Source organism: Tympanuchus pallidicinctus, unplaced genomic scaffold, assembly GCF_026119805.1.
Source record: "Tympanuchus pallidicinctus isolate F22 unplaced genomic scaffold, pur_lepc_1.0 scaffold7, whole genome shotgun sequence".
NCBI classification, from domain to species: domain Eukaryota; kingdom Metazoa; phylum Chordata; class Aves; order Galliformes; family Phasianidae; genus Tympanuchus; species Tympanuchus pallidicinctus.
The window spans coordinates 20,662,323-20,689,133 of NW_026294791.1; the positions used below are offsets into that span (position 1 = coordinate 20,662,323).

General features: G+C 39.3%; 1 long non-coding RNA gene across 2 annotated transcripts in view; it reads right to left on the bottom strand.

Moving 5' to 3' along the window:
• The window catches only part of LOC128072509 (uncharacterized), a 46,996-nt gene extending 30,101 nt beyond the window's left edge, over positions 1-16,895 (bottom strand). The window contains exon 1 of one of the 2 annotated variants that reach the window (XR_008202311.1): positions 16,811-16,895. This is a non-coding gene — a long non-coding RNA (uncharacterized LOC128072509). Of the gene's footprint in view, positions 1-16,311; positions 16,709-16,810 lie in introns of those variants that run through there. The other variant, XR_008202310.1, reaches the window with a different exon arrangement.
• Positions 16,896-26,811: the final 9,916 nt, after the last annotated feature.

Below are 26,811 nucleotides of genomic sequence, written 5' to 3' on the forward strand. Positions count from 1 at the left end.
GACAGCAGCAAAATGAAAACATTACACTGTCCAGCACAGCCTAAAACCATCACAATAATGTTTCTTGCTTTACAGATGGTAAAGTGAAGAAATACAGTACAAGTTAAATATAGAAATAATCTATATCTGAACGGGAAGTGGCATCTTGATCATACATTCTAGTCACGTGTCTTTCACTGGAAGAAGCAATACTGTAATTTTGATATGAAAACCATATTTTCCTTCTTGCTGATCACTCCCTTTTCCTAAATAAACGATATTTATTTTTTTCTAAGGCTATCATCCACTCCAGATTAATATCTGTATCTCCCCCTCTTTCTTCTACTTAGCTCTGCATCATTTTCTCTCAACTTCTTTAAAAAAATTAGTCTTCCTGAGCTTCCTCTTTCAGCACAAGTGCCAGAAATGCAGACTGAGTTCCAAACAGCCCAGCCAAAGCTAGCTGAAATAGTCTGATGTTTCCCTATTTAACAAGGAACTGCTGATCATTTTCAGCCAAAAATAGCATTTGTAATGGCACCACACAGTTAGCACATTTAAATTTATCTAACTTTATTCCACAGATACATTAGTGTCCACAAGTTTTTTCCTAATTTGAAGGAGGTTCTCTCATCCCCCTAAATGCAACAATTGCCTTTATTTTTTTTAATCAATTATGTAATTTCTGCAACATCCGTGGATTACAGCATTGTGGTCAGAATTCCACAAGAATTAAATAGAGACTCCTTGTAGGTTTACATCTGAAAAAATATAGGGAAAGATCCAGGGGTAGGAGCTCCAATCCACAAAAGCCATGAATTACAACAGAAATTTTATTCTCTACTTGACGAGTAAAACAGAACTGAATCCCCTAGCTCTGCAGCCAGAACAAGCATGTACAATGCATATACTGACCTTTCCTGGATTTGTTTCAGGAGATACAGTTGCACCTAAGTTAGCCCTTTTTTTTTTTTTTTTTTTTTTCAGTTTGTAAATAAGTTAAAATGGGACCTGAAAGTGTAACTTATCATGCAGTGGTTTTTCATTTGTTTTTGTTAATCTCTATTAGAAATGCCACTCTACATCTTGACAATGAAAGACAAGTCCAAAACGGACCAGATACCAGAATTGTATGATACCAGAGTTCAGAATAGGCCTGGCAAAAAGACAAGGTACCTGGAAAACAACATTTTCTTGGACACTAAGATAGGGGCATTTGGACTCAAAATAAACTGCAATATGCATACACTATCTGAACTGTGATATCACCTGTAGTTAATGGCAAGCTATCCCAATAATCACATAATATTAAGCTATTTGCTAGCCTGGAAATGCTATTTAGTAATTAAACAGTTAAAACATTTTATCATAGGCTCTTTGAAATAGTGAAGAAAAAAAGATACACAAATATCAATTTTAGCTAGCAGGAGCTGAGTCCAGGTGGTTGCCCTCTAAAGTCAACATCACCATCTGATATGTAAAACATTCCTAATTAACATGAAGTACACCCTGCGCTAATTACTGTGTTCACCTCCAAATAATGAGCCATAACAAGCCTAGAGTTCAAGATGATCTATTTACTTTTAGATGCCATGCAGTTCACCATCCTGTATCAATATGCCCCTGGTTAACACCCTGACAAAAAATGAAATTTCTGCCTCTACTGCCCTGCAGTCTAGGGAAGCACAAACAGCTAAACAGATACTAGAACTAAAAGAACTTTCAGACAGACCTTCAGGTTGTTATTGTGGTAGACAACGGGGAAAAGCAGTGCTGCAAAGATAGTAGTAGCCAGCTGTGGTCTACAGAACATCGTAAGTGATGTGCAGTCCCTGCAGGAAGATATCCTTACATCTACAAAACAGTTCTAGAATATTCCAGAAATTCACACGGATTGTGGTTTGCTAACTAGTGAATTCAGATTCCCCACTGGTCAGCATACTTTTGATTTCAGTGGAATTAAACCACTTCATACAGTCTGAGGGTTTGGCAAACCAACATGCAAGAGATGTAAATGTAGCACGGTCCTGAACATCCTACACTAGAAATGCAGTCAGAGGTAAATGTCACTCTTTGAAGGAAGAGCGGGAAACAAAAGAACACATACTTGAAAAGCACACCCCCCACCTACAGAAAGAGCATTTCTGCCCACAAACTGTGGGTGGTCACGGACACGCAGCACTCGGACACCTAACTCCTCCATTCTTGCAGGTTACGGCTTTGCAGGTACAAATACAGAACTTCAAAACACAAAGTGAATAGAGTATTTTGGGGCAGAAATTTAACACCCACATTATGATAATTTGGCCTTTGCCACCACATGACAGTCTCCTTCTCTTCATGAATCTTGAGGTACGTGGGTGGCAAAGAGCTGACAGCATATTTTTGTCTGACGATGGCTCCCACAGCGCAAGTGTACATACTGGAAGCAACGGCAGTTTGTTCCCTTCCTCCCTTAACACTGTGCTCTTGAGTTTTTTTTATTTCTATACAAGCTAGTAAAACTAAATCATTCACTGAGGAGAGGGGAAAAAAAGCCAAAGCAAAAAAAAAAAATAAAATAAAAAACACCTGAGTCTTCAAATTATTTTCTGTCACAATATCCTGAACCATCTTCTCAGGCACCTTCCTCTGGCCTACAACTAAGAACTAAGCTTCGACTTCAGATTTAGCCTTTACAAGAGATTTTCAGAAGTTTCAGACACTGCAGGTATGTGTACAAAGTCTTCTGTCTGTTGTCTGGATGTGCCTTCTAGAACCAGAAGGTACAAGAGTAAGATAAGCAAACCACAGGTCTGTTTCAAATGAATACCACAAACAGACTGTTAAGAGTCAATTAAAAAATAAAAAATGAACCTTTCTCTGCTTCCTCTGTACTGCTATTCCAACTTGACCCTACACCACCCATCCTAACAACATCTTTGTGGATGCAGATAGGTACCCAAGACACCCCATATCTTAAAAGAAAAAAAAAAAACATTAGGTTTTCTTTCTCCTTAAAGAGACTCATCTGTGTGGAAACCTCACTTCTTTAAACCTTGCACTGAGATTCTGGGGGAGTGCTAATGCATCTTCTGCTAATAATCCAAGCCTGTGGCATGCATACCCACAAGGGTATTTTTAGCTAGATTCTAGGTGTGTACCTTTGCAACTGAATTCGAGTTGCATTACCATCTAGCACTAGTGGCTCTTCTCTACTTAGATGAGGAAAATAAACACTGTCCCAGCTTAAAGCGGGACTCGGATCCCCAAATCAAAAGACTACATTAGTAGCTTGTTACACCGGAGCCCACAGAGCATGGGTGCTCACTATTCTCCAAACAAGATGCAGTTTTTACAGGCTCACCTAATTTGTTGAGCAATATAGTTGGAATCTCTGCATTGTGAATAAAAGAAACCAGTAGGTTGCTAGGCGGATGGCAGGTTGTACAGCTTTATTCTTGTCAGAAGATAGAACAGCCAACAGTGTAGAAGTGAACTCAGAGCCTGTAACTTCCAAGCACAAAGCACCACAATATGTGCTCAGAAGCACAGAGGGTTTATGCTCACTTCTAAATTGTTGGCTGCTACATTTTGTCATCTCTTTTTAAAGGTTGCTCACTAGCTGCTTTCCAAGTTTTCACATATGTATGATTTCCATCAGCTACAAGTGTAAATTTGCAAGCAATGGGAACATGAGTGCAGGCACTGTCTAATGGAATCTGCATAGAAGGTAAAGCTGTCACCAGATGGCCTTTCTGAGTTTTGTGCAGCCACATAATCAAAAGCAGCATCTGAATTTTGGATGCTACACTGTTGTTGTTTTTGTGGGTTTCTTTTTTTCTTTTTAAGATTTATTGTGGATATTCTAAATCAACATCTGCTCCTGGGAATATCTCCTGTGATATTTTGTGGATAAACCTCTAACAGCTCATTCTGCACAGCTATGTACTTAGGGTACTGATTTGGGTCTCTACTTAGTCAAGTAGAGACTACTTCACCGTTTCAGTCCATAATGTTAGTAAATAAACTTTTTATGACTATGATTTTGAGTCAGTCCTAACAGTAGCAAAAATAAGTAGGTTGCATGTTCCTTTCCTACAGGGAAACATTGCCAAAAATACATAACTGTCACTTTTCATCTTCAGATGAATGCTAGCTACTGAAAAAAAGATTTGCAATGAGCAATTATGTCTTCAGCTTTCATGTCATTTTACATCACTGCACTACCAGCCATGCTCAAAAGCTTAGAGGCAATATTCTAGGTCACTGACTTCTGCACACAGTGTATTTGCTGCTTGATAATTAAATTAGATACACTTTAAATATTTCTGAAACAGACAGCCATTTACAAACACGTGACCAAGTGTATCACCAGTGCTGCAAACATTGGATGAAGAAAAATTACACACGTTAGCAATCATTAGCTATCATTGAGGATTATAAATTTAAGGATGATGACATTAAAGAATAAGTGGATCACAGCAAATCACTGCAGAGGAAAAATCTTTAAGACGTACCTAAAAGTCAGTCGGGAGGACTGACCTACTTTTCATCCTTTCTTCCCGATTTACAAGTTTTATTTATATATGTATAGATTTTTTTTTTCTTATTGTTACCAAAATAACTTCTCTTACCAAGAAAGTTACCACAACTATTAATAAAACCAAACAATAGACAATGAAATACTGCAACGAATGCTAAGCTTCTATTTTCAATGATTTTTTTTTTTGGCCTACATTTCATGTAAATAGACACTAGTGTTGCTTCAGATTAAGCTTTGAAGAGCAAAATGGAGATAGATTTTCACTTTATATTGTGGATGAACAAAACTATTAAGTATTAAGATAAGACAGAATATTTTTAAATTAGCATTTCATTTCAGATTATGACTCAGAGGGCATCTACAGTGTAAGCAATGCAGTAGGTTTTAGGTTTTTTTTCCTCCAAGTCTACAATTTGGAAATTAGTGTTAAAAAAAATCTGGTTAGTAATGGGTTCTTCAAGGAAGAAAAAGGTTAAAAAAGACTCAGCAATTTAAAGGTGTTCTAAAGAAGCACCTGGTTTTCATTTTTGTGTATCTGAGGAATTATAGTGATGAACTGATACACAAACAACAAGGCACAGGAAGAACTTAATCCTATTTCATAGAGCCATAGTGTGTAAGGCATGCAAGTGGTTTCACAGCAGAGCTTCCCAAGGTTCCACTATTTAAGATACACTTTCTTTTGCCCACCAACAACATTAAGACTTAGGGGTGCCTTTGTTGTTTGTTTGTTTGTTTTGGTCATTTTAACACTTCTATCACCCTGCCCAAATTCAACATTCAAGAGGAAGTCCTTAATTGGCAACAACTATGCCAAAATGTCCCTCCAACATTAAAACCTCATTTTGTCTCATCTTTAGGAGCCTGATGTGTTGGCATTAAGCTAGACAAGCTGCAAGGCACAATCAACTGCTGTGGATTATTGAAATACACTGTCCACTTAACTGTGCCTACAGACCACAGTAATGCATTTACATACGCCCTTCTGAAGTACTGAACTTGAAAGTCAGTCTTAACATCAGCAAGTATTGCTTTGGCTCAAACGCGTGGAAAAACTGGCTTCAAGAAAGAGGAAAATGCAACCTACCACACGTGTATTTCTGACTATTATAAGGCGAGAGGCTGAACAAAGGGTGTCTGTGTCCACTCCCGTGCCATGGGTAGATATTTGCAGCAGTGTCACCCTCAGCTGCCAGCAGGTGTTGCAATGGGCAGCCATGTAAAGCAACTATTCACTGAGCTCTGTCACTGCAGTTATGCACTCTTTATGGCAAGCAAAACAGAGAAAACAAAGAGGCTGTTATGCTTTAACTTCAAAGCCTTCATACCACCAAGCTTCAGCTCTGTACCTCAGGCAGTGCAGTCCAGAAGTCAGGCAGCAGAGGCTCAGGTAAAGATATTTTCTGCTCCAATAACCTAGTCTCTGTGGTGCTTACAAAAGAACTGAGATGTAGAAAGCAAAAAATCCACTTGGCACATGCATGGCAGTAGCAGAAGGTCATCTGACATTTGTCATTTGATTACCAATTTTTATACGTAAGTTCAAAGGAATACTTTTTCAGAAAGTTCACAGAACAGTCATAACTCTATCTATAAGTATGGCAAGAATCAATGCACAAGAAGTTAGGAGGTATCTTCCCAGTTTATGGTTCCTGTTGGAATTATCATTCTCTAGTTGCACCAATTTCCTCTTCAACAGGGGGTAAAACTTTTATGAGATCCCTAAAGCCTGTGTGCAATATTTATTCAGTTACTCTAATTAAAGGTATTACTATGTACACAGTTACAGGATCTGTCCCCAGTGGCACTCCACATCATAAATAACAGATGTGAAATGTACTTCTATTGAGACAGCCACTAGTATCAATTCTTCTTATGCTATCTCTTTAATTATTACATCACTATTCTTCAGGATTCTTTTGTGTTATGTTTGGATGAGAAAAATACTATTCAATATCAGTTTGGGATAATATAATAAACAAGCCACACCCACAGAAGAGCTAATAATATTTTCCCCTCTACCTCTGTGCATGTATAATGTATATAACTGTTTTCAGCTGAAATAATTCTACATTAACCTACATTTTAATAGCATATAGAATTTTGAAATCATAAGGCAATTTGAAACGTTGCATCAAGTCTGCCCACCTAAGCCAACACAAGCACCTACACACGAGTTATGCCTGGCAGATATTTGTCCATGTTTTTCCTAAAAGCTTACAGAGCTGAACATACACAGACATCTATGGCAGTCTATCCCAGTGTCTCAATTTCTCATGCTGTAATTCCATTACATTTTTTGTCCACTCCAGCAGAGGAAACAAGTTTTCCCCTTCCTACTTGTGCTATGTCAAAGCACTTTGATTCTTTCAATGTACACCTCTGGTGATTTTCAGCAACCTTTTTAGGCTTTACATAGCATGGAATCACATTTCTGGAAGTGCCACATCTCAGATTTTATAATTGAGATGATGCTTTAGGAATGCTGACTACAATAGAATCTTTCAGATACTTTCCACAACTTCGCCATTATCTTGCCCCCTCCCTGGCAGCACTCAAGGCCAGGCTGGACGGGGCTTTGAGCAACCTGGTCTACGTGGAGGTGTCTTGCCTATAGCAGGGGGTTGGAACTAGGTGATCTTAAAGGCCCCTTCCAACCCAAACCATTCTATGATCTTCATAGGTCTTCCCAACATCCCTTCCTGATGCAACTGTTATTTGTAAAGCAAGTGAAGACGCTTGAGCAGACTCTAACTGAAATTAAAAGATGACAGACTTGTGAGAAAACCACACGTAGTACCATTCAGTAGCTTTCCATTTGGACAATTAATAGTTGGCAACTACCTTGAAGCTAACTAACATTGGGATAGCAGTTATTGCTTCTCTACTTCCCATAAGTCCTAGAGGATACCACTGTAAAGGAAATTAATTTGACAGATTCCTCCTTAGAAGTCCATGGTGACTCCTCCTCTTTTCATGCCTCAAGAGCTTAGAAAAAACTTTGGGCTCTTCATTCCAATATTCAGGGAGTTTAACTCCAGAACCTATACTTCTGTGACTTCTCTCACTGTGTTCATAGTTCTTAAAGGTGGGAAAGATTATTTTCATCTGTAGCCATCATCTGTCCTTCTCAAAGCTGCAACTTGTACATTTTTCCTTGGAAGAACAGATTTCCTGCTTTTTTTTTTTTTTTGAAAGAATTTTGAGAGAAAAACCTGAGTGTTTTAGAGATGATTGACACTGTAAGCACAGGATATTTGGCAGTAAAGGAGACAAATTACTTGAGCAGCAATATAACAGAAATGAAGAAAATCTTGTAGGCAAAAATATACACCCAGTTTCTCAGTGCAGCCAATAGTAAAATGGAATAAGTGACATTTAATATGGTGTAAGTTTGGAGAAAGATATTGTTGCTAGGTCTTAGACAGCCTTGTATGGAGACAACATAGAGCTGATCAAGTATGTTGGGCATCGTGGACACTGACTTGACACGAGAGGATGACAGTGGGGATTAGATCAGGTAGCAATGATAGAAGGCAGCATATCACACTGAAGATTGACAGCTCAGAAAGAAGAGCGCTTGCTAGACAAATTCCTGTGAGGAACAATGTAGAAAGGCTCTGCAAAATGAAATATTAAAAAAGTCAGAAGTACAAAGCAAACTATTATGCAGGAAGAAGAGGTGAGAGTTAAAAAACTAAATACATCCAGCTGGGCTCATCTCTGCATGGATAGTTTTGTGAAACCAGGTATCTACCTTTCACACTTTTCTTTAAACCACTGTGAAGCTCACGCATTATCACCAACTTGCCTGTCCCTGCACTTACACCTTTACAAACAGGGTAACAAGTCTGTCTAGCCCGCTACCCCCTGGACAAGATATTTGGTTATGTAGCACAAATAATCTTTTCTACCTCATTTTGAAAATGAGTTTTATTTCTAATACTGCAATGGGAGCTGACTGTTAAGAAGTGTCAAAAACACAATTAGAGCTTGCTTGTGTAACTGCTGTTTTCATCTCTTTGTGGGTCTTTTTCAAGTTGAAGGGTTCAGTTGTTTTGAAGAAAAATATTGTTTCAAACGCGTTGTGAATCCTGGCAAACAACAACTAGTCATTTTGTAGCCAAACTCTGGATAAAATCTTTACACATTTCATCACTCTTACTTATTGAAATGCTTTGTTTCTGGGTGGATTTTGTGAAGACCAGCATCCCATTGCATCGGAACATGCTCAGAAAGCTATGTCCACACACAGCTATTCATCCAGTCTCAGAGTGAGGTTTTCTACACTGTTGCATCAAGATAACCCAAAAAGTTTTGCTTACTGGTTTGGTTACTCTTATTTTAAGAAGTCAGTATATTTTGAGTTGTTATTGACATTTTCAAATTAGACCTCTTACAGCAACTCTCTGTTTTGTCATGTTTCTATACACACTAAAGGTTTATCCCCATTCAGAAGTCATACTCTGTGAAACTCCACAGGCTTTAGACAGCAGGTTGTAGCAGTACCTGGATACATTCTTTCAGCCTCTTCAAGTATTATGTCAAAGTTATCTGTCTGATGACACCATAAGTCAGGATGCTACTACTTTCTACATGAAAGCTTCACAAGAGCATGAAAACACAAACAATGACAGCACTTAATTCTTGCAAGTGGCAAAAGACACTCTCCAGAGGATTTCATGTTTTTCCATCTCAATTTTCATTTCTTGAGCCAACTGTCCTGTCCAATTGCCCAGCTGAGCCCCGCTCCCAACTGTTAGAGTTCATAAAAACAACTTCTGCCTTCCAGCAATCTTACGTTCTACTTTCATCTAGAAAGGCAAAAATGTGTTCCACAGTGCACCAAAACCACAGTATTCACCACTGTCAGAAACAATCTGCGTGGCTGTTTCACATCTCCATTTGCAGAGTCCCTTACAAAATTCAGTATGGTAACCACAGCAGTAACTTTCCAAGTGTCCACACACATCATCCTCTAGGTAAATGGAGAATATATAGCATCAGGCTGTGAAGCCTTATGACTGGGATCAAAATAGCTCCATGAATACTGCCTTTCTCATCTAACCAAGAGACTCCAGAATTAGAATTACAGTGGCTATTTCTGCTGATCTGAAAGATTGAACACAGCCCTTCTCATCAAAAATTCTATTCGAGATAAAAAATGAATACTTCCAAATCTAACTGTGCTGTACACAATATAAGGAAGAGACAGTGATTTGGTAGCTTAATAAATCTTTTCAAAAGATATTGAGGCAAAAATCTCAATTCCCACCAATGAAATATTAGCAAAAATTAAAATAGAGATGTATGACTGGTTCATTTTTTGTATCATTTGACGTGGACAGACCTGACATTTAGAGCAACTCACAAACTTAGAAATCACATTTGTCTCAGATCAGTCTTGATGAATGTATGAGAGAAGTCAAACATGCGATAAGCAAGTTAAAGCATTTAGTATAGCAACCAAACTTCATTCTCTGTCCCCTTAATAAAATAATGAATAACCACCTATAAGTGTTTTGAATCATAAATGTTTTTGCAGAATGCCAAGATTTGTGATTTGCTGTCAAGCTGCATGATCAATTTGAACCAAAACACTGAGGGGAAAAAAAGGAAGTTTGGCCATTTTTTTCTGTATTTTCAAGTAAAAACACTGCCTGCCTTTCCTCTCAAAAGAAAAGTTTACATTTTAATATTGATGAAACCAGTATAAAGTAATGTTTAAGTTAAAACATTCACATCAGACCAGGAACTTACATTCACCCAAAAGAAGCTGATGGGAAAGCTAACCCCACCTTCACCCATCTGGTTTGGTTTGTCCTGAAACCATTTTCTCCCTGCTCATTTCGAATGCTTTAATTCAATCAGTGAGCTGAAAAATCCAGCTTTATTTGACATCTGTGCTTTGATGCACATACATAACTGGAAGATTGCAAAGCCTTATGCTGAGCAGTATTTAATTATATTGCAAAGAATTTTTTGAAATTTGTTCTGTTTTTATTAGATGTCACTGGGGCCATTCACCAAACTGATTGCATGGCGACGGAAACCACGTTAATTTTCTCTGGGCACCAATAAAAGAAAATTTGGCAGTAGACAAACTGCCACTTTATTGCTGGACAATAAATTTAGAGCAAGCTGAGTTACTTTCTTGCTCCCTTTACACCCCTGCTTCAGCTGTCCTTACTGCTGCTGTCAGGCAGGGCTCTTCCTGTCACCGTGAAGATCCAAGGACCAAAGCAGCCTCTTTCCTCCTACAGAGAAATGCAGGATCTCCAGATACACAAGAATCAACACCCACATTAAAATGCAGAACTGTTTTCCTTCAGAGAAAGTAAGCATTGTGTAGCAAAAACTATTGCATCTGATCCAACCAAAACAAAAAGACATAAGAACTCTTCCACTTTCTCTTCTAGAAATTTCCAATCTCTTCCTGTAGAAATCTTTATTCAAAATCTGAGGCAGCAGTTGGAAGCCATGCAGCACCTGCTTAGTGTGCATTCTGACTGGGGAGGGGAAGCAGCACAGCACAAGGTGATTCAGAGCAGCATTTTTAATTCCTTCAGTTTAGTTTACTTTGAATACAGTTCAAGGCTGTGAGGGCAGCTTGGCCAAAATTAACTTGGTTTCTATATTTGCTAGTTTTAAAAAGTCACAATCTCAAAGGCTGTTGTAAGAGTGACCTAGGCTTCTGTCAGTGACATGAAGCAGCAAGGAAACGTGCCTGACAGGGCTACCTGCACACAGCCACGGACCTACTCCACATTTAAAGTTTCAGATAAAGAATGAAATCAAGTGGTATGATAACAAAGGATGGGGAAAAAATAAAAACAAAAATCGAGGAACGTTTTCCAAGATAATTTCAACTACCACAGTAATCAACACAAGACGGAAGACTTGCCAGTAGTTTGTTCAACTAGCTTTTAAACGAACATTTTAATTACGTAAATCACATGCTCACTTTTAACTCCTAACTCAGACACCATTGAAAAATCCAAGTAATAGAGCAGCGATTACAGACTAACAAGCATCATTTGCAGATAAATAAGTCATTCTTCTAGCTCAGAGGACCCACTATTTGCTTTGTTCCACCCAGGTAATTTCTCAGACACTGAAAGCATGGCAGGATGCTCTGCTTTCTTCCCATTGTAAGGATGAAAATATCCTATTTAGTCTCATTCCAGAGATGTTACACTTCCTCTAAAAATAGAAACTGAAATGAGATTAGTAGTACTTCTTTTATCAGTGCTTCTGCAAAATGTTTTTTCCCTGATGCGGAATATCCGATTTAATGTTCGGTTTTTTGTATGGAAACCCTCAAATGGTAGAGTGTGGGAACATAGAAGTCTGTACAGAAGATGACAAAAGCACAAAGCAGTCAAAGACACAAAAAGCACAAAATGTGAGCAGACACACAAAGTGGAATTTGGAACTTTGTTAATGCAATTCCTTGAGTAGCTTGCTTTTTTTAGATTAAATAGTCAACAAACATGGGATTCTAGGTATGACTGCTTTGACAAACTAAAACACTTCATGCTGCCATGGACAATGCAAAAGCAGGCAATCATTTAACATTCTGAGACTTAGGTGCACAAAAATTAACAAAATCAAAAGATTTTTAGATGCCAGGTTGCAAAGCAGAATTCATCACACGTGCTTGTTGCATATTATCTCACTGCAGGAGCCGTGAAGTTCTCCAAATGTACACAGAACAAGATTTTAATCTTGGAGCGCCTTTTATTCACTGCCGAGATGTAAGGGCAGCCCCAGGTGCAAGCAGGCATGCCTGCACTGGCATCAGCCGCACGACTGAACCTGGCACAGAACGCTGCTAAGTGGCCTAACTCACAGTGCTGCCCCATCTCCCCATTCCAAACAGAAAAGCATTGCACAGACCATCACAACACCAATAGCACTCAAACAGAGCTCACTAGCTATTTCAGTAACCTTACAAGCCGCGAGAGGTGACAAAGTTAGCACTGCTAATTCAGGGGAGAATTTCCAAGTTCTACATACAGGCTGTAAAACCTCCTAACAAAGACAGTGTGGTAAGAGCTTCAAACCCATCTGAAAAGGATTTACTGAATAAAGTCAGCACTGGATTCAGAATGCTAATTTGGGAAACAGAGTATTTACATAACACTGTTAAAGCATATATTTTAAGATGCCATTGGAGGATAAATATTCCTGAAATAAGTTCACCAAAAAAAATGTCTGAAAATGCATACCAAAAGCAAAGCTGAAAAGAAAATACAGATAGCATTTTGTTTTGTTTTTAATTTATCAACTTCATGTTGTGCAAGATTCAGAAAAAGCTGAATTTTCAAGTTGAATTAATCATAAACTTCAGGTTCAACAGAGTATGCAAATTCAAGTCTGAAGCCTCAAACTCATATTTAATACTTCATAAAGCTTCCTCTTAAAAAATAAATTACTGCTCTTTGGTAAGACAGAGCTCCCCAAGCACAGAAAATGACCCCTGTGACCCCTGTTAAAACAGATATTATATTGATTATCCAACTTTTAAGTATAATCTAAATAACATGGTGGGTTGAACTAGCCAAGTAGCGAGACAGCTCCTTACTGAATTGGCCACTAGGGATTCCAAGATAAATCAAAGTATTAATTAGGTTAAGCATTGGTGGTGATTATCAATCCCAGCTATTAGGTTATGCAACATTCCTGTGAACTTTTATTCAAGAGCTCACAAGTTCCTTATCACTCTTGAGGCATGCAGAGTTAGGTGTTAATTAAGGAAGTCCTCACTTGAACTAACTGCTGTTACCAAAAAAAGTCTTTAAAAAAAAAGAATTCTCATGTGTTATCTTTAAGCAGTCGCTGCAGACAGGATCGCATTTCTCAAGCTGTATTCTCAACTACTCTTAGAAGCAAGGATTGCTATTTCATATCATATACTAAGAAATTTCACCCCTTCAAGCAATCTTTCACACATCACTTCTATGCTTATCTATAAATATAACGAGCAATCAGCTCCCCCAGTGGTGCCTTGCTGTCTGTCTACAACTACTCTTCTATTGTAAAATTCTCAGACAGCACTTTTGCCTATTAATACACAAAGCATTAAAACCTGCCTCTTTTCACAAGTATAATCTCAGAATATCTAAGCTGCCCACAAACCCATACATCTTTATGAGCAAATATTTGGCACAGAGACAAACTTTATTAAAGATCAGAATTTTGAGCTAAAGGCCAGAAGTGAACTTTTTGATGGCCTTTCTTTATACACAAAATACAGCATTAATAAACAAACATATGCCCTAAACTTCCACAGTTAGCTGTATGTTCAGAAAGGCAAAGTTGGATGCCTGTCCCCCATCCTCCTCACCTCAAAAAAAAAAAAAAAAAAAGTCCCCCAAAAAACACACTAGCACATTTATTTAACAAAGAAAGTGGTGAGGCAGCCTATGTCTGCACCCATATCACCAGCATACACACAAATTAAAGTCCACTGTAAATGCATAACCACAAAGACATCCATGATACAATGCTCAGCTTCATGATACTTTAGTAATCTCCTCTAAGGGAACAAAGTCATGGGTCTCTTATTTTCCCTGAGCTTTTCCATCCACGTTTTAAGCCCTGTGTCTACTTCCAATTGTTTAGAATCTAATCTGCTATCACTTGAGAAAGTCGTTAGGAACAGGCCTTTCAGGTTTCAACCATATGAGTTCTTACCATGGCACCAGGAACATGAGAGGCATTTTAAATAGTTAAGGCACCAGAAATGGACACAGACCCATTAAATCAGAGGCTGGAACCAGCCTCAGGAACACGCTAATGGGCAGTCAGAGTCCCTGGATTCAAGCAGTGCAGCCATTCAGTGCTGCCTTCCACTTCTTGCAGATGCATTCAGGAGAGGCACCACCTGTTTTCTCCAGATGTTTATATTAACGTTCCTTTAAAAGACAACTAATCAAGCAGCTAATCAACCATGATTGTGCCATGAGAATTTTTCATTTAGTGGATACTTCATGCGAAAAACAACACCCAAGCTTACTGTATTCCTTCTATCTACAACCATTTCATGAATTTTTAGAAGTTAAAAATGCATCCGTGCACAAGAAGCTCTCCTGATGAAAAATGATATAAAGCTACAGAAACTCTTTCAAGAAAAGCTATAAAGAAGCAACTTAAAAACCAAATGCAGTCAGTCAGTTAATACGTGGGTACTTGAAGTTCATACATACTCGCTAGCATGCACTTAAGATGTTCTGAAGCAATCCGATTCTACTGCTTTCCTTCAGAGCAAGTAAAATGCAAACTATGTAATAACTATTTGTTTTAGGTTGTTTCTGTGTTTGGATACATTTGTTCAAATTCCTGGCTAAACATTTCTTTTGTATGCTTATGTTTATAAATGGTACCTGATTGAAAGGCAACGCAATAGCTATGGAATTAACACAGCCCTTCCTCTCTCTCACAAATAGAAGAGTAAATTCAAGTTGCATAGCTGATGTAGACTTTTTTCGTTTGTATTAACTTCTTTATTTAGAACAGTTTCCTATCCATTTCTCGGTGCTAAAGTCACTTCCTTTTTTTTTCTTTTTTCTTTTTTATTTTTTCCCAAATTGCAAGAAAATTTATTTTGTTTTGTATTTCAGTCAGACATTTAAGGTCATCACTGCCCAACTGGATTCAGTGCTAATTACAAGATGTAGATTCCTATGAACAGAAATGCTCTCCAAGCTCTGCATTGTAGAGCCTCCAATTTGACACAAAAAAGCTGTTTTAATCTTTGACATTACAAAATAACTTATTCCACATAATGCACATCTCATACATCATTTTTCATTTGCTCCCATAGCACAACCACATATTTTGATTATAGAGTGTAAATGCTTGTACAGTTCTCAGAATCAAAGTTCATTTTCTATTTTTGTTAATACGTTATTTTTGTTTATTGAAGTTGTATAATCATTTTATGACAACATTCTTCTGTCAATAAAGATTAATATTCTTGAATACATAGTAAACAATTAGTAAACAATAGTAATACATAGTATTACTATTACATAGTAAACAATTCATCTTATTTTACATTTGCTAGTAACACTCAGACCATGTTCTCAGTCTTTACTTTACTAATTCCATAGACAAGATTTAATATAAAGATAAGTTCTAACTCAATAAAAAAAAAAAAAAGTTTACTTAATTTCTCCCTTATTTTCTTCTAATCCAAAGTAGCTGCTAGTTGGCTCACATGGGAGCACTGGTAAAATGCAAATGCAAGTTATGTGTTTCCTTACCTCTGAAACACAACTGAAAAAGAGTAAAGTGATCACATTTACACTCAGACCAATAAAGGTCTTCCTAGTACCAGGAAAGGCAAATTGTATACACAATTAGACAGTCAACGTTACTTATCTTCTAGAACAAAAACTGCACTAAGATTGCTCCTCCCTCTGGCACTGGCTCACCTCTCAGAATCCATAGCAAGAATATTCTAGCCCAGCTCAGGGCATACTATAGTACCAAAAGAAACAGTCTACAACACCAACAGTGTGCACAAGAGATGTTTGTTAAGAAACATGATGCTACAATTAGGGCAATAATTCATTAAAACTTTTCCATATAAATACCATTAGCAGATCTAAATCTCGTCTCCACATCACAGCCTATGAGTGTGCATAGCCAAGCGCACAGAGCTTCATGCTACAAAGGAATAAAAACAAAGAGCCTGGAACAGCAAAACAGGGACCACACTTACACAAACATTACTGTTACCATTTAGATGAAACGCTAGCTAATCATAGCTGTAAGAAATGTTAAGAGAAAATACTCACCTAAGCACCTTATTCCTCTCCTGAGGAGCTACCCCAGAGAATGAGGGTTGCTGCCTGCTAGAAACTGCCCTATATAGCTTCTGCTGAGGGATGGTGCTGCCCGACCAGGACTTGGTGGGAGGCTAGGCCCAGGTGCTGCCCATCAGCCCTGGCACCCACACAGCAGCTGTGCGCTCACGGCCACCTGCCTCAAGACCTTGCTCTGAGCTGCCTCTTCAGCTTCCCTTTGGGCCATACCACAGAACAGCAACACTTCAAGCAGGAGTTGGCTATCCGAGCACAGCGGGGCTGTGTGGGGCTCCCCGAGGTGCTGCTCCCAGATCCCTGGGGGTCCCTCAGCACCGTGAGCTGAGTGCACCAAAATGCCTCCCCGCCCAAAGTCCAGCTCTCTGCTTCAGCCCTCCTGGCCACCTGCCTCATTACCAGCTGCACCTGTTGAGCTACTGCTTTGTCTAGCAACAGGGCATTCGCTGTGCAGTGCCAGAAACTCGGTTCTTACCTGTAACGTCTGAGTAATTCTTGGTGGAAGTTTCTGGAAGCACTCAGCACGCTCTGAGGCAGCTGCTTGCTGCCCTTCCCTCAGGGCGCATCCCCCCCCCCCCACACACACACAAAATAGCGCCCACAACATGGCGGCAGGCTGGCCTCTGTGCTGCCTGCTGCAGCAGTGCATGCGTCACGAGTGTGCCTGCCCTTGTAGGCCTGCAGGGTGTTCATTTGTTCACTCTCTCAGTGATTACAGAACTCTAACACTCTCCAAACTTCGTGCTGTTTAAATGCCACATTCCTACCTGTGCTCCTACTTCCACTGCCCTTTGGCCAGCTGTTATTAATTGTTCAGTTAATGGTAACTAACGAGGATGCCTGACCACAAAGGGACTTCTGATATTAAACAACAACAGTTACACAGTAGCAATGGTAGCATGAGCACCAGCTGCCAAAAGTTTCCTGAGCACTTTTTGGTTTATTCAGGCAAACAGAATTTCATCTTTTAAAGCCATGACGTCACTGTTGTTTGTTTTTGATGTGAATGAAGCACGGTCTCTTGAGTTGCACCAATTCTTATTAAATGCATAAACAATCTCCTTTACCTGGGACCTCTGTTTTACTGTGGCAGTTCAAAATCTGTTGAACACTGCAAAGAATTCAGAATGTTTCTGTTTCTGACACTCATGGCTTATAAATCATATCGCTCATATGATCAGAAACAGCTGTTGCGTTAGACTTCTAATTGCCTCAAAGGAGGCAATAAACATTGAAAGGGATGTTGGAAAGCTTTTGCAGAAATGCCACCTGACCACTCCAGAATCCAGTTCTTAGGGATTCAGAACTTTGCTAAGCATTGCAAAAACTCTTCACATATAACATCACAACCTGGACAGTAATGTTCTGTGATAGAAATAGAAATAAAATAGACACAATGCACACAACAAGCAAAAGTGTAGAAAGTGCTCCTGACAGATGCATTTTTTAATTAAATATACAGCACATGTATCACCAGTTTTTGTAAAATGTAAAGAAGAAAGTTTTTGCCTAGCAGTCCCTATTCTCCTTGAGTTACATAAATCCCATTAATCCAGGCTTATGAATCCTGATTTGAGATGCAGGATAGAAAATGTTTTGTTTAACACCAAAAGCTGCACCTGTTCTCTTTACCCCTCATTTAAAATTCAATGAGGCTTTCCACATGAAAAAAAAGAAAAAGGAAAAGAAAAAGAAGAAAAAAGAAAAAAAGAAAAAAGAAAAGAAAGATGTGAAACAAACTAACATAGTAACGAGATACTTCAAATATATCAAAATTGCACAAAGATCTACTCTGCTTTATATCACGTGCCTAAATGCTTTACCGTTGCAGATTATTGGCCGCTACTTTAAAGGAACAGAGTAATACAGGTGATAAAATGTCTTGAAAGTCATGCTTGGCTCCTGCCTCTGTTCTGCAAAACAGCCCCAGGGAAAAACAAATAATGCTTTCAGGCATCCATGAATCACATTCAGGAAAGAGAATCCCATTGTCTCATCATAAGAAACTGATCTATAAATGAAAAACAGTGTAGCACTCAGAAAATAAAAATAATTGGTGGGCCTTTTTTCATTTGTTTTGTTTTCCCCAATGCAACTAATGTTATTCTAAAATACACTGAAAGAAAAGCAAATACAAAAAGACAGGAATCACCATGTCAAACCAGATGAAAGATCCTTCGTCCAAGACAAAAGCACGACATTGAAAGTGAAAATTTCTGCGCTAAGAAAGTTGGAGTTGATCTTTCCACTCCCTCCATTTGAGGTTCTTTTTCATTAATCAACAGTTAATTTGAAGACCATCACGTGTGGAAGTCATCAACAATTTCCCTGCTAAAGGGCATCATTTTGCACATGTATCCCCTGTGACCTTCACTTCTGCTCACAGTTCCATGTTTCCCTTGACACTTAAGTCTCCATATTCAGCAAGAAATTAGAAATGCTTTTTTAGCTGTAAGTACTCACTAATAGCCATCTTGGAAATTTGTTACACCTGGGTTGCCAACACTATGAAACATATGTCTCGACAGCCTCTTAATTTAGGTGTTCTCTCAGGAAAAGCATGTTCCAACAGCTCTTTCACTCTCCACAGTTCCTGCCTGCCTTCATTAATTACATGAATCAGTACTCCTGTTAACATTTCTCCCCATTAGTGTTGCTTCTCTTAAAAATGTTTGATTTTTTTTTTTTTTTTTTTTTTGTCATGTGGAACTGCAATTATTAAGGTCTGATGGATGCTCCTGAACATCATGAGAAAAAAACAATTCAGACAGCTAGAGCAGTGTGTGATTTTCTTTCATGACAAAGGTGACAAAGTCTACACTAATAAAGACTGCTAATTTGAAAGTAGAAGAACCATCTTTGTATCAGAAAGGAAATCCAGGTTTGCTGCTTTTGAAGAGAACACTAAGATTTTTCTCAGTGACATTCTGCCCACAAAGCCACCAAACACCTCCTTGTAATTTCTTCTCAATTTTTTCCTAAGCTTCTTTTTGAGCTTTAGTCTCTAATTTAGACTCAGACAAATTTAGAGTTCAGCATTCAAAAACAGAAAGGATGCAGAGAAACAGAAATGCCTGCAAAAGCTGCTCTGAAGTTTAATCAGTCCTCCTTCTTCTGGATTATTTTCACTTACTTCCAGAATGGATAAGGGCATAACAGAAGACATCATCTTCTACTTTCTCAGCTATTTAAATCTTAATCATACCTTGCATTTCTCCAGAGATTTCTGGTTTTGATCATCAACCTTGGATTTTGACTCCATTAACAAAATTGAAATGGACATGCAAATTTAATAGATAGCTTTGAAAGTCCTTACTCCCATTCTGCTCACACTCTGCCAAACTGCTGCAGCTTTGGAAGTATCAGATGGGAAAGGGTACTGTTTTGCTACAGTTTAACCTGTTTTGCTGACCTCATAGAGAGTGGCTTTTTTAGCAGTCAGACTCTTGCTTCTCTTGAAACTATACCTAAAAGGAGAAGCATAGGAGGAAAAATATTTGTTTTGTTTTGGTTTGGATTTTTCTTTTTGTGCATTGTGCACGTGTCTTTGAGAAAACTGATCTCACAAGCAGTGTTATCTGCCTTACCCTTAAGTCAGCACAACTTTCTGACGTCAAGTCTGTGTTGCTCCAAACTCATTCGGTGAGGTACCAAGCACTGTAGCTGCTCTGTCTTTGCAGTCTGCCCAGGCAGATCTGTCCTCCCTCCCAGCTGGACTAATTAATTCTGGTGGGAGTGCAGGAACAGCATGGTTGGACTGTATCTCATCAGTGGTGGCTCCCAGCTCCCTGGCTTAGCATTAGCAGAGGAGCTTCTGCCCTATACTCCTCTGTGTGACACCTTCTAATGCCAGCATTGCAGTGAAGATTCATCACATTTGGACTGTTCTGCCCCAGTTATCTGGAGGATGAAAAGAAACCACAAACTGATGTGGAATCATTTCCATTTTCCTCTTGACAAATTAATTCAGGTACAACCAGGAGGCTGTGAAAGGTCTGTCATACCACATTCCCCTTATCCAAGGCAACAAAGATTAAATAAGACTTTGCTTTGTTTTACACAGAAAACAAACCAACAAAGTTCATTTGCTTTAGTAACATGATTTTGTTAGTTTTCTTTAATTTGGGGATAAATGTTGGTGAAATTCAGTGCTCATAAAAGTGAAAGATTAATCCTGGCCAGAGCAAGGCTTGGTGCAGCTGGACTCTCTGCAAACTCCCACTCGTTCCCATCAATGCATCTCAGTCAGGGTAGCAAAATGTGGCTCCTGTCCCAGCGCTGGGCCTCTTCTGAAGGGAGATTGCCAAACCTGCTGAAAAGCCCAATGGTTTGCTTGATTGCAAATAGGTTTCAAGCCCACTAGAATAGCATGTTTAATTACACTTCCCTGTTGCTTAACTCTGAGATAGTAACAGGTACTTATGTGTCCTTCAATGATGTTCATGTAATAGGCCCTATAAAAAAAAAATCCATGAAACAGCAGAGATTGTATTTCTGATGATGGTTTACTTCTTTTTCTTCTTTCCTTCTCTCTTTCTTAACTAAATGCTGATTTTTAGTCTGCTGGACTGAATCTTGATGTAACAAGAACCACTTCTAAGGGCAAATTCCTGCTACTCCTTGCTTTGATCTTTTGCACACACAAACACACAAAAATCCAACACAAAGGAAGACAGGATTTGAAAAAGAAACAGGTGTGAGACTCTGAAAAACGCTATAACCAGGTCAATAGGAATTTCCCACTTGCTGTTCATATTCTGTGCCTGTTTGCCAAGGAATCAAGGGTCACCACATACAGTTTCCCTACTGCTGGCAGGGGTCTTATCACTGAGCCAAATTAGCAGGAAGGCATATTCTTAGATCTTTGTTGGCTAGGGGCCAATGTTACCATGGGCTCCAGGTGAAACAGAACTGATTATTGTATCCTTTCTCTTAAGGAAGCAGAATGTGAAAGTTAATACTAAGAGTTCACCACGGACCTATCCTGTGCTCTTCTCTACCTATAGGGCAGCAGAATCCAAAGACTGAGAAGCTTCAAGGTACATTATTGTGCCAAATGCACATTTTTTATGTATATAACCTCTGTTCTCCCCTTGGGAGACTGTATTTGTGAGCATTAGTATCTCTGGTTCAGAAAAACAAAAAATATATATTGAATGTCATCTATTCGTGTTTTCTCCTCTTATTTAAAACCCAAAATATCGCACAGCAAAACCACTGGAAAGAATCCCACTAATTTTAGTTGGTAAGGAGCAGAGCCTAAGTTCAGAATAATGAAGAGATCATATCAACATTACTGGACAATTTTAAGCAACATTACAATAGCAATTTGTCCCTGGAATTGCTTCCCCAAAGCTCTTGATATGCCTTGTGCAGGCAAAAGCACACACTGGGAAAACTCAGGGAAGGCTACAACCCAGGGAATTGCTTACGCATTATCCAATTGGGTCAGAAAATTTGTTTTTCTAGAGAATGTGAAATGCATTGGACTTGAAAAGCTCTTGGCTTATGTAAGAGATGCCAAAGGGCAGTCTATTCATTAGCCAAGACATAAAAGTAAAAAGGCTGCTTCAGGGCCTTGAGGCAGCACAGTTTCTTGAGCTCTCCTTCATAACAGCTGCCCTCCAGAGTCTGCCTAACGTCATCAGACATGCTCTGTACTAGAGGAGGAAGATGATGCACTTACTGCCAGAAAATCCCCACGTTGGACAGACTCTGTATGAGAGGAAAACACCTTCCATTTTCAAATCTGTCTTTTCTAGTGCTGAACCCCGACACTGGGGTTTTTCCTTTACTTCAGTGTAATTGCAGTAGGAAAATTTACTTCTTTCTTCATAATATTGCTTTCTACCCTTTCATAGAGCTGTAGCTGCTCACAGATTTAGTACGTGTACTGCTAGCCCTGCGTACCTCTATGAAGAGGCTGCGTTGATCATTTGGGAATCATGAAGTAGCCTTACAGAATGTACGCTTCAGATTTACAATAGGCAACCAGTACCAGAAAGCAAGGAGAGTTAACAACTGAGTTTCTACTACATGCCTTTATTACTTGGCTTAGATATGATTAGTGCATTTTGCATTTTTTCACTTAAATGCTGCCATAAAATGATCTAATTGGCTACAAATTCTTTGTTACTCAGGCTGGTACACACTTTTCCCTTTTGGAAGTCCAGCAGAACAGCAGGGCATCTGCATTTCTCCCTTGCATACAAGCCGACTTGCTTGATGTAGAGGTGCCTCCTGCTCTGTCTTCCAGCTGGGCTTCTCCTGCTACCTGCTAACAGCACCCTGCATACAAGCTCTGCCTGTGAACCACTTCAGAGGGGCCATCAGCACGCAGTTGTAGCTGTTCAGAGCAGTTACCGTCACACGGTCACTCGTCTGTGTTTGTGATGTCTCTCAGCCAAGAGTGTCAGGTTGCAGGGGAATGCACTGGCTGGGATGTCTACTGTAGTTCGAGCTCTTGCCAAGGAAACCTGAATAAACCCTATAAAAATATTCTCCTTCTTCCTATTTATCTTAGATTTTTTGAAGTTATAACTATTTAATTTATCAGGCTTGATTTATTGAAGTATTTACCTTGGATGCTGTTGTACTTGATGGTTTTGAGCAAAGAAATGACTAATTCATAATGACAGTTGGGAGAAAAAAATTGCAGCACAGGAATTAAACTAAACAAACTCTTGATTTATTTATATCTTTAGTTGCAAGCAAAAACCTGAAGTTGAGTAATAGAGTGCTAGCTGCAATTTAAAGTACAATACAGGAAAGAACCAAAGCAAAAGAAAATTCCATTAAAAAAAAAAAAAAAAAATACCATACCCACCTGCTTCATCCAAAAGCTTTGAAGGAGAAAAGGGAGAAGAGGTGGAACTGGCTATTGAATAACACTCATTCGATGACTCCTGAGTATTTCTTTACATAAAGAGAGTAAGAGCGTGAGGCCATCTCAGTCCAAGCCTCCTTACTCCCTCTCCAGCAGTGCCTTCTGCCAGCAGCTTCCTGCCACACAGCGAGCACCGCGGCTGGCCTCATGCCTGTGCTATTTTAGTGAAGCTTCTTGCTAAGAAAAGGTGCCCACTAGAAGGCTATGGGGATATCAGAAAATGAGATGTGGGATTGTTAATACATCTCTGTGTTGCAGTGCAAAACCCGTAGCTTCAAGGAGTACTGAGTTAGGAAGTCAAAAATAGCAGTTTTGAAACTGTCTCTCACAGAACACCATCAGAAAACTTCCTGCTAGATGGAAAAATTGAGAACAAGATATCTAGTTTGTGAATATTTCTTTCCTACCAGTTGTAGGACAAGCTCTCACAATAAAATCTCAGCTGTGCAGGTGATGGGTGGATGCACTTTGGATGCAGAATCTGCAGCTAAATAGCTCAGAGCAGAAGTGGGCCTTGGAAGGAAATGTCCAGAGCATCCTCTCTGTAAGGCAATGAACTCAGCTAACTTGCTTTTCTCTCATCTCTACGTGCTTAACTCAACTTTAAATTCTGCAAAGGTCATTATAAATAATATTTTATATCAATAAAGTTCCAATTTTTATTCTAAATACTCAGCTTGCACCACTGGTTTTACAAGAGTCATTGCTTTTCCTACATGCTGAATATGAAAGATCTAAAATCTCTGCAATCTCCAGAAGTACTAAAGCAGAGACCATAGCGTGGCAGGGCCACTGTGCTGCTGCCCTGATATCTCTGGCCTCATTGACTGCACAGTGGTGTCAGGTCCCAGGGAGGATATCACAGGCTCCAGCAACACCATGCTGTGACAGCAAGTCAGCCCCTGCACGCCAACCCAAGTGGTACATGAACTTTGCACAGCCAGTAAATCCAAAGAGGTGTAATGCCATTGGAAGAGTAGATGCAGGGTGCACTTGTTTCATAACACAGGGAGGGCAGGGCTAGGGTTGGGAGTTAATCAAGTTAATTAAATAATGAATGTAACAAATAGGGAGAAAACCTAGAAAGCTGATGTAAATGTTCTGGTAGGATATTCCAGTAGGCTGATAAGACAGGAGATAATGGCATCAAGTTGTGCCAGGAAGGTTCAGGTTGGTTATTAGTAAAAAGTTTCTTCTCTGAAAGAGTGGTGAGGCACTGGAACAGCCTGTCCAGCAAGGTGCTGGTGTCATGGTCTGTGGAGGCATTCAAAGAAGGTGTAGATGTGGCACTGAGTGAAATAGTTTAGTGGCATGGCAGTGATGGGTTGATGGCTGGACGAGATGATCACAACAGTTTTTTCAACTTTAACGATCCAATGATATCCAATTCAGAAATTCGAGCAAGAGCTACCAAAGGAAAAGGCAGACTGACTCACTGGACTGTGGGGGATCAGACTGGGGCTGTCTGCTGCTAAGTGGGTTGCACACTCCTACCAGCACACTCAAGAATGTCTTTCCTTTGCGGCTGGGGCAAGACACCGTCTGATCGTGACAATCACTCACTCTCTTGAGAAGGAGACACGGCTCCTTATGGAATAATTTATTAATGCCATTTAAGAAATTGAGTTCCTGTTCAGTGAGTATTTATCCTGAATCAATACATGAAGTCAGAATTTCATTTTACTGCTGAATAGAAAACATGTTAAAAATCAGCATGGAAAACGGAAATACTTTTAATGATACTGAGCTGTTTTAGTCTTCAAGTGCTTTCAATGACAAAATGATACATTAAAAAGAATACATTTAAATATTTCATATAAGATGAGAGTAAAACTGAAGTCAGTGCTAAAGTTAGAATAAGATATGGTTGTTCCCAAAATGATGTTAATGTCAGTAAAATTGGATGAAAAATGATTCATTTTCTGTTTTTTTGTTGTTGTTGTTGTTGTTTTTTCAAATCAAAGCTAACACCTCTGGCCAAATGCCTGCGTTTGGCAAGAACTTCAATTTTGAGTGAAAATTTACTATCATCATTTTTTTAACCATATTTCTTTGCAGTTGAAGATCATGAAAGATGACTTACATTGCAGCATAAGGGGAACTGATTTCTTGGTAGATGCTGATGCAAACACTGATTTACTCTGCATGCATGCAGTCTATTGCAGCTCACCTCTGGTTAAGTTTTTGGAAAGTCACTTTAGAGAACCACTGTTCCAAAGTTCAACAGTCACACAATTCAGTATTGTCTCTGTGCTGTATTGCTCCACAGAGAAATTAGTAGAGAGACACTATTTCACTGCTTTCTTTCCTACTTTCTTTTTCAGCCTGAGGAGTTACCAAATCAACAATGCACTGAATTCTGTGTTGGGAACGCAATCCTACTTTAAAGCAATTAACAACACCCACAACCAAACAGGGCAGGCTAAGACGGTTCAGTTACAGCATGTACACTTCTAACCAGGTCTTGGATAGACATAATCCACATGTAGGAATAAAAAAATTTCATCCTCATTACTCCAGGTGGCTCCGGGTCTTTGAAATTGAGCTGCTCTGAACAGAGCAAAAGGTGTTTGAGGAATTCCAGCACAGCCTGGTGGATAGGCTAGGAAAATGCAGCAGGCTGAGGCACAGGCAGGCAGCCAGGAGGGATGCTCTCCAGAACAAAAAACATGATGCTGAATGCTAAAAGTGGTCCAAAGCAAGCTTACTTAGTTTAGAAGTTTAGCTTAGAAGTTGTCGTCTTGCTTTCATTTGCACTGAAAGATCAACTTATGAAACATTTGTATAAACCTTTTTATGTATACTGTACAATATGTTTATAATGTATTGGGTCCCATATTTCCTCAGAAGCCTTATGTTTTTCTGAAGTAGAGCTGATGCACACAGAAGTGCACTGTACTGTGACTAAAAAGTTCCTTTTGGTTTGGTTTCCCTTGAAAGTGATCAGAAATCAGCACAGCACTCTGGGTCTTGGCAAACTGTTGCTCTATGTATGGAAAAATGGCTGTGGCACAGCTGTGCAGAGCCCTTGGGGAATTTCTGATATTCTTTCAGAGGCAATATGGGGAATGTACAGAGACAAAAAACACTGAGCCTGTACAAAAGCAAGATGCCTTGTGTGAGAGATAAGCATTGCTACTGGAGAGCTTTTCTGAGGAAAGTTTTAAAAAGGATATAATTTCCAACTTAATGAAACACCTGTCTTGAGCCACTTCTCATTCTTACCCTCTCTGTCATCTCACACAAACAAATGGGTCAAACTGTTAGCATTTCACTTTCTTTCGTAGCTCTTAGATGAAACTCTGGGATGTGCCAGACACACTTCTTTTCATACAAGATTTAAGCTAGTTTCCCTGTTTTGCAGCAAAGCTCAAAAACCATGGCTTTATTCAGCAGTATGGGTGCAAAAAGCAGCAGGTACAAAGGTACCCTGCAAGGGCTCAAACACAGCAGTAGAAGCTGGGATGGGAGGGAGCGGGCTATATGAAAGCAATTGGGTTTCTGTGATCCCCTCAGAGGTGCCCCCAACCACCATGCCCTGAGCCAGCATCCCACACTCAGTGGACTGATATTTCTGTGTTGGGTAACAT